The sequence below is a fragment of the Carassius auratus genome, chromosome 5, assembly GCF_003368295.1.
Source record: "Carassius auratus strain Wakin chromosome 5, ASM336829v1, whole genome shotgun sequence".
Classification (NCBI taxonomy): Eukaryota; Metazoa; Chordata; class Actinopteri; order Cypriniformes; family Cyprinidae; genus Carassius; species Carassius auratus.
Window position 1 is genome coordinate 4,646,378 of NC_039247.1, and position 12,707 is coordinate 4,659,084.

Sequence of the window (12,707 nt, forward strand, 5' to 3'; positions counted from 1 at the left end):
ATATGTTTCTCTCTCTCTCAGCCAATGGCATCTGATCCTGTGTAGGACTCATCTATCTTACACTTCTTTGTTCCTACTGCTGCGAATCCTTCGCTGTAATTTCACTTTCCTTCATTTTATATGGAGCTCTTTCTGTGCCTTATCTTGATGTTTCTACCTCTCCCATTCTCTCTCCTTCCTTGCTCTCCCCCTGTCGCCGTCATCAAATATCTGAAGTGGAGAAAAGGCTGTCTGACTTCAAACACACACTCCCAATTCTTTATTCTTCTTCTCCCTGTCTCAGCTGCGAGGCACGCTTGGTCCTTCTTTTCTTGAGGAGAGCTCTCTCTCTCTCTCTCTCTCTCTCTCTCTCTCTCTCTCTCTCTCTCTTTTCATTTGGCTCAGGGAGCATTTGATGTGATCGTAGGCTGTTCTGCCCATGTCTGCACATAATCTTATTACAGAATGAAAGCGAGAACCTCTGTCTATTATGCATGAAGACCATTTTGCTCGAACCATTTAGCTTGCAGGTACAGTGTGTCCTACGGATCTCTCAAACAAGACTAAATTATGACCGTGGATAGCATGCAAAGAACTAGCAATTATTTCTTCTTCCTTTTTGGAAGCCTTTGATAAAATGAGTGAAAAGTCCACGTCAAAGTAGCAGCGAGCACGTACGGCAGTCGACCGAATTTATGATTTTTTTTAAAGCTTGAAATCTTCAGATCTTTGGAAAACTGGGAAATTTGTTGCATTCATTGTCTTACAGGTTTAAAACTACATGAGGGTAGATACATAGCTACATTTGGGGGGGGGGGGTGTAGAAACCTTTGTGGTTCTCAAAGACATTGATATGAAGCAACAAAGTAGTTTTTCGCAACTTGAGTAGACAGCAACCTTTGGCAATGCAACGAATCTGATGAAAATACAACCTAATAACTCAGCTACTGATACAGCTGGATACTAGAGTAGTGGGAATGCCTTCTGGCAACTCAATGTCAATGTGATACCCCTTTAGATTGATCAGTATAGAGAGATGTTACACTTCAGAGTGTTGAACTGCAGAGATCTGAACTGATGCAACATCGCAAACTTCAGTGACATAGAGATGCAGTCACCTCAGAAGACCTGCAGAACAAGGCTCTGAGATCTGAGCGAGGAGCTGTGAGAAAACTTTTGTCCACCTCTTCTGCTGGAGGGAGAAGCAGGTGGTTATGAAAGCAGCGTAAACCCTGTAATGCTAATCACCACCATGACCACGGCTCCACTTCAAAAAGAGAGAGAAGGAGAGAGCAGCTTCGCTATCCTTGAAGGGACGGGCAGTGGGGAGAGTAGCCTGCAGCTGGTTTTGTGCTAGAACAGAGAGAGGGAGAGGTTTATCACCGGGGTTGCCAGGTTTGTGTAACAAAGGCTTGCCCAAAGGCAGTCTGTCAGAGGAGGAGAGGGAGGTCGAGCCTGTTCAAAAACTAAAGTGATAAAACTAACTGTCATGTTAATCAATAAACAGATGACAATAATGTTACATTGTTTATATATTTTTCTTTGATGCAGTGCAGCCCAAATGAGCTTTAATCACTGCCAAAGGAGGATGACACAATAAATGCACCTGCTATTAGAAAACGGACCAATCAAATGCAGATATAAAAGGAAGAACTCAAAATACATAATATATTTTAGAACCCATTTTATGCGATTTTGGATTTCTCTTCATGTAGATTTTATAATGTGCGCTATTGTTCAAATATTTGTGGTTGTAAGATTCTTTAGTGTTTTTGAAAGTCTGCACCAAGACTGCATTTATTTGATCCAAAACTAGTAATGCTGTTTTATATTATGATCATTTATAACACCTGTTTTCTGTTTAATATACTGTAAAACGTTGTTCATTCCTGTGTTGGCAAAGCTGAATTTTTAGCTAACTAGAGAAGTGAAATCAAGTGTTTCCTATAAATATTAGTATAAACAACATAACTGATAACCCAATATATCATATTAGTCTGTACAAAACAATGATTTAACAGTACCTTGTGTTGACAGAAAAGTGAAATAATTAACTTTGAATCACATTGATTTTTTTGCTGTTAGAAAAGCATGCCCACTAGATTCCAACATCAGTACCGTTTGTAATAGACCGCCATGTTTAATAAAGTAGTGCAGTTGATTTTCACATGGATAATCTGTCCCACCATTAGCCAAAGACTGGGGCTCAGGAAATATGGATGTTTCTAATACACAGACTCCATGGATGAGCTATAAACTCAGTCCACAATGATCAAGCAAATCATTGTGTCTGCATGTTTGTTAGCAATACAAACCGCAAATACTGTACAGAGAGGTTAGACAATAACAGTGGCATTCACATGTAGGTCTTTAAGGCACAGTAGCATACAAAGACACTATTGTAATTTGGTAGCTGATAAATGATAGATCACCCGAAAAAGAAAACTGTCATAATTTCTTTGTGCTTTGGTCCAAACCAGTCTGACGTTCCTTCTTCTGTTAAACACAAATCATTTCAGTTCTCATTCAATGAACATCAGTGGGGTCCAAATTTTAGTTGTCATCCTAAATCTTCTTCTAAATTACTTATTTCGTGTTTTAACAGAAGAAAGAACATCATGTGGGTTTGGAACATTGTGGGAGTGAGTACATTATTACATTTTGGGGTTGTCTGAAAGTTAACGGTATTAATAGCAAAGATGAGTGATTTGAAAAAGAAAAGAAAAAAAACTTACAAGGTATGTGTTGAGAGTAAACTTGACCTTCAGCTTCCACATTTGGTCAGAAAGTTTCCTTATTTTTAATTTTAGGTGACAGCAGAGCTTTAGAATAAGAGAAGGTCTCCACTGTAAACTCCCATTCATTTCTTGCTGCATTCTGCCGTGAAATGCAAGTCCAAATACACTCATGTTTCACGCAGAAATGGTTGTGAATACTGTGTCATGTTGACTTAAAAAAAAAAGTCTCATATATTGTATAATCAGAAAGAACTAAACATCTTCAGTTGAAAAAAAAAAAAATCGAACTGAATACCAATATGTGCATCTTTGTATTGTGGTCGAGAGAGTCATTCTTTGAGGTTTTGAAAACATGATAGATGCAGCTGTCCTTGGTCCTTGCACTCTCGCGTAGATTAAATGTTTTTAATTCATTGTTGTTGTATTGTTTTTTTCAAATCTGTTTTTACAACCAATGCCAAGAGTCAGAAACAGAGTGAGTCATCACATTCATTTAGAGTGTGTGAGTGCATGTGTGGCTTTTGCATTTGTGTGTTTGTGTGTGTGTATGCAAGAGATAGGAAAGACCTAACGAAAAAAACTGAATGAAAATGAGGATAGTCAACATTAAAGAGTGAAATTACATTTTAGATGACATCATAAGCATAATAGTTTTTTTTTTTTTTTTTTGTATAAAATAGAATAAATTCTGTCTGTCTGTATTCCCTACCACCACCACTTGTCTATCATACTTAAGAGCTAAATAACTAAATCAGTGTACTATATGCTGCCTAGCAGCTGTTAACTGTTTTATTTATACTGTCACTATTTATATGTTGATTTAGGCAATCAATATGCAGGCTTTCATGTGTAATTTATTTATTTATACTTATATTTTAAATTTGATTTAATATACATTTATAATGTAAATCATATAATAATATATTCTATACTTATTTCGGATAAAAATTAGAATTTTTAGCCAGCTGCATAAGAAGGTGAATTCAAAAGGAATAGGTCACCGGATGGATGGATGGATGGATGAGTGGATAGATCAGACATCAGATCAGATTTGTAGAAATGTAGCATTACATAACTTGCTCACCAGTGAATCCTCTGCAATGAATGGGTGCCATCAGAATCAGAGTCCAAACAGCTGACAAAAAACTCTGCAGTCCATTAATTAACATCCTGTGAAGGTAAAAGCTGCAAGAAACAAAGCCATATTTAAGGCATCTTAACCTAAAACCTTCACTTCTGCCCAAATTATGAGTCCTCTATCCATTAAGCGTTGCTTCCAGTGAAAAAGTTCATATCTTATTGTCCTCTCACATCAGAACCGACATATTTGTTTAGAACTGTTTTGGATTGTTTTTGCTTGTAATCAGTGCTTGATCTATGCGTATTTCTCTCCTGACTCAACAATTTGAAGTTAATATCTTTATGAGGAAATCGTGTAGAGTACTTGTAGATTAGTGTGATTTATTTTTTTAACTGTTTATAGTCTTATTCTGACGGCACCCATTCACTGCAGAGGATCCACTGGGGGGGGGGGGGGGGGGATGTGAGTGAACTACTTCTTTAACATTGTTTTATGTAGCTGACTAAAAAATCTGTTTTATCCAAATCCTACACTCTTTAAATATGATTATTTTGCCAAAATGTTTTATTTATAATTATAAGTTATGCATTCTGATTCAATTAAATAGTAATTGAAAAGTGCATTTTCAGCAAATTTTCATTTCTCTGCCAACCAGCAGAATCGGTAATGAGCTGACCGAAAATATAAGCGATCATATCCTATTATGGCCAGTGACCACTTACCTGCATCTTAGCAACTGGCCAAACTTCACCTTATTAATATTCATGAGCCAAGCTTTTGCTATCATTCCCCTGCACTTTTGAGATCATTCCTATGCTCCTTGCACATTTGTATATGTGTGTGTTTGAATAGAAAGTGTGTGGGATTCTTTGTTATCTCCTGTGCTACTTTCCGAGCAGATAGTTCTTTAGGTACATGACTACTTTCAATCAAACCACGCTTTCCTCAGCGTGCAGCATGGCACCTAATGAGAGCAGGTCCTCAAGCAGAAATAGAAATCCAAGATTAGTGTGAGCGTAGTCGCTGTCCTTTGATAAATGTTGACTCTTCTTCTTCTCTGTGTACATTTGCATCGAATGCAGTATGAAAGCAAACAGTGTGCACTGAGCAAGATTAACAGTTAATAACTAGGCATGGTTTGGAGCGGGTTTAACTGTGTGGGATTTTGTTGCACTTGCTGATGTTTTATGCAGTATTTGTGTTGATGCAATAGCTTGCTTCATAGCATATGATAAAACCACTAATGCCAGCAGATAAACAGTAAACTAAGATGGGATAGCTCATGAGTCTTGACCTACAGTTCCGTAAGTTAGACCAGTGTAACGTGACCACATTATGCTGGAGCTTCCATTTTTTAAATTCTAGTCTTATGAATAGGCTCATTAACAATAAGGGCCGCACATAATCACTGGGGAAGCGTAACTTCATTAAAGTCCTGGCTGGTTCCCAAATAGTCTGCAAGAACTCTCCAGTGCAGTAGAGCTGAACGGTCAGTAGTTGTTGGCCAGTTTTTCTCTTCCTGAGCTCAGTGATCTGACATCTTATTGACCAAACGATGTGTCCTTGTTTCATTGTCGTTTTTAGACCACACCATGGTTTTGGTTCCCCAGCCTGGCCTGAATCTTCTTTTGGCTCAGCTCACTGAATGCCACCTCATGTCTGTGACATTTAAACCCCACAAGCTTTCCAGAATACACAAGATCTGGAGCGTGTTTAAAGAAATATTTCCTGTGTGAAATACTTATTAGAGCATTTTGCGGCAAGATTCCCTAGTGTATTGCCTTAAAGAATTTAGCTCAGCTTAATGAATCGTGCACTGTTATGTTCTGCTCCGTCAACAATGACACTCTTTTAAGCTTTTTGTAACTGTTTTAGAAAACAAATTTCAAGTACTTAGTGTTGTAAATAGACATTCTTTTAAAGCTGATGTGTGCAATTTTGTTAAATGTCAAAATAAATGTCTCCCATCCCAGTTTAATGTGCAGAGAAAGCCGAGTAAGACATCTGTAGGTTGAGTTTTTGAATAATTTCAATACTGTGGCTCTATCTAGTATATCTATTGTTCTATTGTTCTGTTGTTCTTTTTTTCTATCTATCATTCGGCCATTCTTTCCTTCTATCATTCAATCCATTGATGCATCAATGTCTCTATCTCTGTCTATCTGTCATCTATTCTGTTCATCCATCCATCCATCCATCCATGTATTCTTTCTTTCTATCGTTTAATCTCTATCAATCCATCAATCCATCATTGTACCTGGAGTTCTTCCTAACGTTCTATCTTTCCATTTATCCATCTACCTGTTGTTCTACTTATCGTTCTATCTATCTATCTATCTATCTATCTATCTATCTATCTATCTATCTATCTATCTATCTATCTATCTATCTGTCTGTCTGTCTGTCTGTGTGTCTGTGTGTCTGTCTGTCTGTCTGTCTATCTGTCTGTCTGTCTATCTATTGTTCTATCTATCATTATTTCTATCATTTAATTCATTTGTCATTCTGTTCATTCATTCTATCTATTGTTCTATCTATCATCGTTCTATCATTCTTTTCTTCTGTCTGTTGTTCTATCCATTGGCACATCAATCTGTCTCTATCTCTATCAAGCTGTCTATTTATCTATCATCCATCCATCATTCACCTATTGTTCTTCCTAACTTTCTGTCTTTCTATCCATCCATCCATCCTTTATCCACCTATCGTTCTACTGTCATTCTTTCTATCATTTAATCCATCCATTAATCCGTCAGAGCAGAAATTTCACAGTTTTAAGTATTTACAACATAGAAATGTTAATCCTAGTTAAAAAGTGATTTATCTCATCAATTATGTATTATCTCAGCATCATGTTTAATGCATTATTATGTTAAAGTATATCCATAGATCGGCATTGCCTGTAGTATGTAGCTTTACACAGTAACATGCAGTCATGACTTACACGTTGCTCATAAATGGTAATATTCCATTTCAGCAGTGCTTTTATCCATAACAATATCCACAAGACCAACTGCAGGGTCAAGGTTAAATGTATCTCTTTAACATTTCACTGCTAACCCCTGAGAGATCCACAGATCCTTCAGTGCCACGCTCTCACAGTTTTACGTTTAACGCACTTGGTAGGAAGAGCCTCAGAAGTCGTGCTGCTAGATTCCTCAACAAAGTTACTTTTGGGGGTCATCTCAGTGCATAGCTCTTTCAAGAGGCCTCCCTCTACACTAAATGTTTTCCTTTTTCCCAATTTCTTGGTACAAATCTGACTCTGTCGGATTCAGAGGGGCATCTCGTTGAGCTTGGACAAGCTCTCGCTAACGCTCTCTCGAGCACAAACTCCAAGCCAAGACTGCTTACCAAATGATTCATTGCTCCGTCAACACACATTATGCTAACTGGTTATATAAACCGAGCAGAAATTAAACGTGTGAACATAAATTGAGGCTTGTTTTCTGAGTGCAGAGAAGATTTTGGATGCTGTCTATGTTTTAAACGTCAGGATGTTAAAGGATACAGAGGACTGGTCACTGGACACAGATTAAAGACGGCACTGACTCACTGGCCTGACATGTTACACACACAGAACAGTCTGTGTAAGATCAACACTAAGTCATTGAGTGGTTTAGAGGATGATAGTATGACTCGGTCCAACGGCTATGCCACTACTGTGAGGAGGGAATGCCACTTCCCGTTGACTCACAGGGAGAGGGAAAGAAAGATTCAGAGGGAGAGCAATGACTGCTTGTTTAAAGTATTTATTTCAGCAGCTTGCCACACTTGACCTCTGGGAGGTTGTGCACAATTTTTCACTCTCTCGCTCTCAAAAGATTCAAATTGCAAAATGAAATAGATGTTCATACGGGAATTATGCAGTGATAAAAAAAATGTTAATCAAATCAAACTATTTTATTATCTGAGCATCATTTTCTAGATTCTTAGTGTTGTTTTAATCAACTTCATAAGGTTTCTGGGATGCTTTTCAAACATAATTTAATGGCTTCACATGTACTTTATGTAGGACATTTGCTGGCTGGCTTTTCCTTCAGCTCATCTATAAATAACATAAATTCACACATAGTTCTAGATTTCTGATAATGAAAAACAAACTGAATTATGAAACAAAATGAATTATAGAGAGAGAGTAAAATAAATGTAAAAATCTTCTTGCTTCACTAATACAAATATTCAGTATATGGTGCATATACAGAAAAGTATATATATACATATATAATTATAACTTAGAATTTATAAAATGTAATTATTTTATAAATAAACTGACATATATCTACATGTATTAAATATTTTATACAAAAATATATATAATTGTAATATAGATTTGTTTATAAAATAGTTTAAAATTGTTTTCATAATTTTATTTTTTATATTTATAATTTTTATTATTAATATTAGAAATCAAGTCAAGTCACCTTTATTTGTTTACAGGAAATGTATACCTTTATTTGTTATTTGTCAAACAGGAAAATAGTTTGTCAATAACGCAGGAACACAATCAAATTAAATATGTTATTACATTCAATAAGAGGGATTTTTCCAGCTAAAGTCAGTTCATTGATGATTCAGTGATGTCATCATCCAGTTCAGCTCTCTTCCAAGTGTCTGTGCAGACAGTCAGGCATCCTCAACTAAGCAAGCCAGAGGCGACCAAAACCTCATTGGTGATAGAAATGGAGAAAAAAACCATTGGAGAACCAGGCTCAGTCAGGGGGAACAGTTAGAATAAACTATTGTTAAAGATAAAAGTCAAAATAACAGTGTTTATGCTTCACTACTTAAAGGTCAACTGAAGTGCCTTGAAACGCGCATCATTAATCTATGTGGTGACTAGATATCTTCACGGGTCCACTTTGATCCAAACACCCAAGGTCCAACCTGAGACTTGAGCAGGTTCAGGTCAAAACTTCTGCGAGTGCTCGGACAGGGCTCGGGTTCAGTATTAGCAGCCTAATCATTTTAAATAAATGTGCTTTTCCACATGGACCCTATAAGACCCAAATTCTTTCAACCAAAATGTGTACTTGCATGTTCATGTTAAGTGAGGAACTCACATAGAAAAGGAGCATAGAGTACATTTGTAACCTCGCACACATAAATCATTTTATACAGTAAATATGAGATCCATCATATTGGATCAGGAAAATCCACTCGCTTCATTTTGCTGCGTGTTCATGCAGGGCTCTTCTTTTTTGTGTGCAGAAGCATTTCAACAGCGATTAGGTTGCAGACAACGGCTATCAGTTAAATTTTTATCAAACTATAACATTTATTCTTTCAAATCCACTGGTCACAATTGAAAGCAGAACTCAGAAGTAATGTGTATCCATCAGGCAGGCAGTAATATAAAGTTAAGAGAAATTAAATAAATGTTAAATAAATCAAAGTAACGGAGAAGCGTCCAAATCAGTCTGCAGGACACCAGGATTTTTCTTTACTGACTTCAGGGCCGCAGGCTGTGCACACGTCAATGCCGTTTACATTCGGGTCCAGTCGGGTTTCGAAAATAAATGCCGTCGGGTCAGACTAGGGACTAATTTCATTGGGTTTGTCTTGGGTCAGGTTTCTTTAAAAAAAAAAAAAAAAGATAAATAAATAACAACTATCTATGCATGTCAGGATCGGGTAAGAAGTGATTCGGGTTTATTTTGGTCAGGCACAGTTTTTAGGACCCGAAGAGACCTCTAATGACGACTACTGATCTATATAATGACTCAAATCCACTTCATTTGATATTATACATCTGTCCTCTAATCTCTATTACAGATCTGTGGTGCTGATGTATTTTCAGCTAAAACAGGAAGATAGGACAGGACATATCAAGCAGTCCCACCCCTTTTTTTTTAAATAGTTTTTTGCTTATATCAGCTCAGGCCAGAGCTTTTGAGCTCAGTAAAGTGCTGTCAACGCTTATTAATAGGCTACCCCTTTCAATGAAATTCAATTCAATGAAACTGTTACCAAAGCAAACCAATGATTCCAATCATGCTGAGGATGTGTAGTTTGAAGACTGTGTAGAATAATATATTGGCGAATGGCTCCGTTGTTATCTCTTCTACTCGTCAGTGCTGTTTCTAATAAAGTCTCTCTAATTGTTTCCCCTAATCTCATCCCTATCGCTATTAAATATAGCATTCTGTGTAGAATTCAAATGTGTCCGATATGTTTATGGGTTTGCACCGATTCATGAGTGGGATCTGCTCTATGCTATCTTGTGTGCACACTGCGGCAGTTTGCGTGACACAACGTGAAACCAGACTTCATGCTCCCCAATTAAAAGCATATTTACACTGTCTGAATCATTCCCTAGCCCCTATATAGTGCACTACATGTCATTCACCATACAAAAAAATACTAATTTTAAATACTAAGTGACTCACAGGGACTTTAAACAAATGTTTCTTGCCAAAAATAATAAATATTTGCAGTTGAGGGTGCTGATTTTACAAGCTACAGACAGCAGGCAAGGCAAACACAGAGTGTCCACAAGGCTAGCATATGACTCTGAGGTTAAGCAGAACATACTGTACCCACTTCCTGCCATCATTCTCTCTATCGCTCTAACTCCCTTCCTCCCCTTTCTCTCTCTCTCTCCCTTGAACTCTTTGATGTGGTCTTGGGCCTGGATACTTAATGAAAAATGTATAACAACCCTTCTGTTCTCTCTCTCCTCTTCTCTCTCTGTTTCCTTCACAATTTTGTACCCTAATCCAAGCCTCCATGACAGGACTGTTTAACAGGCAGAACCAAGCGCTGTTTTGACCATTAGTCATTTTACTCCCTGAGACCTCCCCCTCTTCCTCTCTCCTTGTTTTTTTCTTCTTCTTTCTCTTACCCTCACGTTCCCCCTGCTCTCTTCTTCTGTGATCCTCCTCTGTTCCGCAAGAAAGAGCATGTTTTATCTATCTCTCCTCTCTCCATTTCCCTCACTGCTCTTTCTTTTTCTTTTTTTTTTCCTCACACGGACACTTCACTTTTATTAACTTGAGACTAGACGATGTTACTTCAAGGTTGACACACTCTTGTCCAGGTAAACTGTTAAAAGGTTCAGTCAGTGGATTGGACACAGCTGACCAAATACTGTATATGTTTCTCATTGTTCTATAAGACGTTGTGATCAAACACTCATGCTTGAATGCTTGAAATTACCATAGAAGGCAAATATAAACAGAAGCTACATTTATTTTTACTAAAACAATAAATGAAGATGCATGGGTTAGACCCAATGGTGACTTACTCACTCTCTCTATATTATATATATGTGTGTGGGTGTGTGTTTCACAGTATTTTATAGTTTTATGGCCTACATTTTGTAATTTTTAAAGAATTAACGCTGGTTAATAAGGTTTTAATTTGCATTGTAACTCCTTTAAAACTGTTTAAATGCATCCCAGAATGCATGTCATGAAGTTGGTTAAAAATGTATATAGAATAATAATGTCTGTCAAAATGTAATGATTTATTAGATCCCATTAAATTGAATTCACCCATAACTTGTGTCAGTGAGGTTTGTCAATTTGTAGTAGTGATGCAATGATCAAAACAGTTTCTTGTGGAATGGCTGATCACCTGAGGCACACTTGCAAATTGAATTTCATTACATTAGGTAAATGTCTGCTCCTATTCCACTCAGGACTGCTCTCAGTCATCGTGATGAGGTTCTCCAACACTGATTGCTTTCACTTTCTCTCTTTCTCCTTCTCCATTGTTTTGTTTTAGTCCTACTCTCTCGCTTTGTGTGTGTGTGTGAGGTTTCACAAATATTGTGATAAGCTCCCTGCTGTGAAATGTTTCATTAAATAAAGTTGTGCGTATTTCTCCTTCCCTCTCCTTCTGTTTCCTCTTCTGTCTGCCCCAGCCTCAGGTGATTGCTTCTATATTTACAGGCTGCTTGATATTATTGTTTTTTCATACCACATCATCTCATTTTTGGTGCATTATCTTTGCTATGTCAATGTCAGCGGTACTGTACGTCTCTGCCGCCCATCCGGCAGGCTCTTCTTTCCCTCAGGAATACGATATGTTCTCATATCAGCATATGAAAGGAATAGTTCACCCAAAAATGAAATTTGCCTTATTTGCTTACCTTCATGTTATTCCAAACCCAGACCCAGGCACAGAACTTGACTTTTGAAGAATACACTGGCTGATCTTTCTCATATGACGAAAGGGAATGAGAAATGGAGCTGTCAAGCACAAAAAAAAAAAGAAAAAAAAGAACACAATATCTTGCAAGCATTCAAAAGCCGTTCCATAGCTTTCTGTGACATGCAAACAGATATCTGGATCTGTATGAGTTTTGAAGGATATGAGAGTGAGTAAATGGGGATTTTAATTTTGGTATTTTTAAAATGGTACCACCAGCACTTGTGGAATGGATAAGACTGTCTATTTTTGCCAATAGGTTTACAAATACAAGAAACCCATTCAATTACAAACAAAAACAAGATTCAAACTTATAAATAACCAATAGGGCATGATCATCTTGGGCCAGGGCCGGACGACCGTCAGTTCAATATGAAAGCCAAACTTTTATTTATTGTAAATGTTTAATTTGTATTTGATTTAAATGAGTTTCTTTTATTCTCAATCTTTTAGCCAAGGTGCACATAAATGTGCTCGCAAAATGAGCAGTATTAAGTGTTGCTGGTATTGTTTTAAAAAATACCTTTGTTAGTTCTGTCCATGCACTTTTAATTGTGTGAATTTGCAACAGAATAATCAAACAAAATCTTTGATTAGTTTTTTGGGCCAGTGTTATTTTGGTATAATTCTGAAACCCGTAAATTTTTACAAAGCTCATTGTTCAGAAAAGCAAGGTGTTCTCTGATTGGCCAGCTATCTAGTGCGTTGTGATCGGCCAAAAACCTCAAGCATGTGACGGAAATGTTACGCCCCTT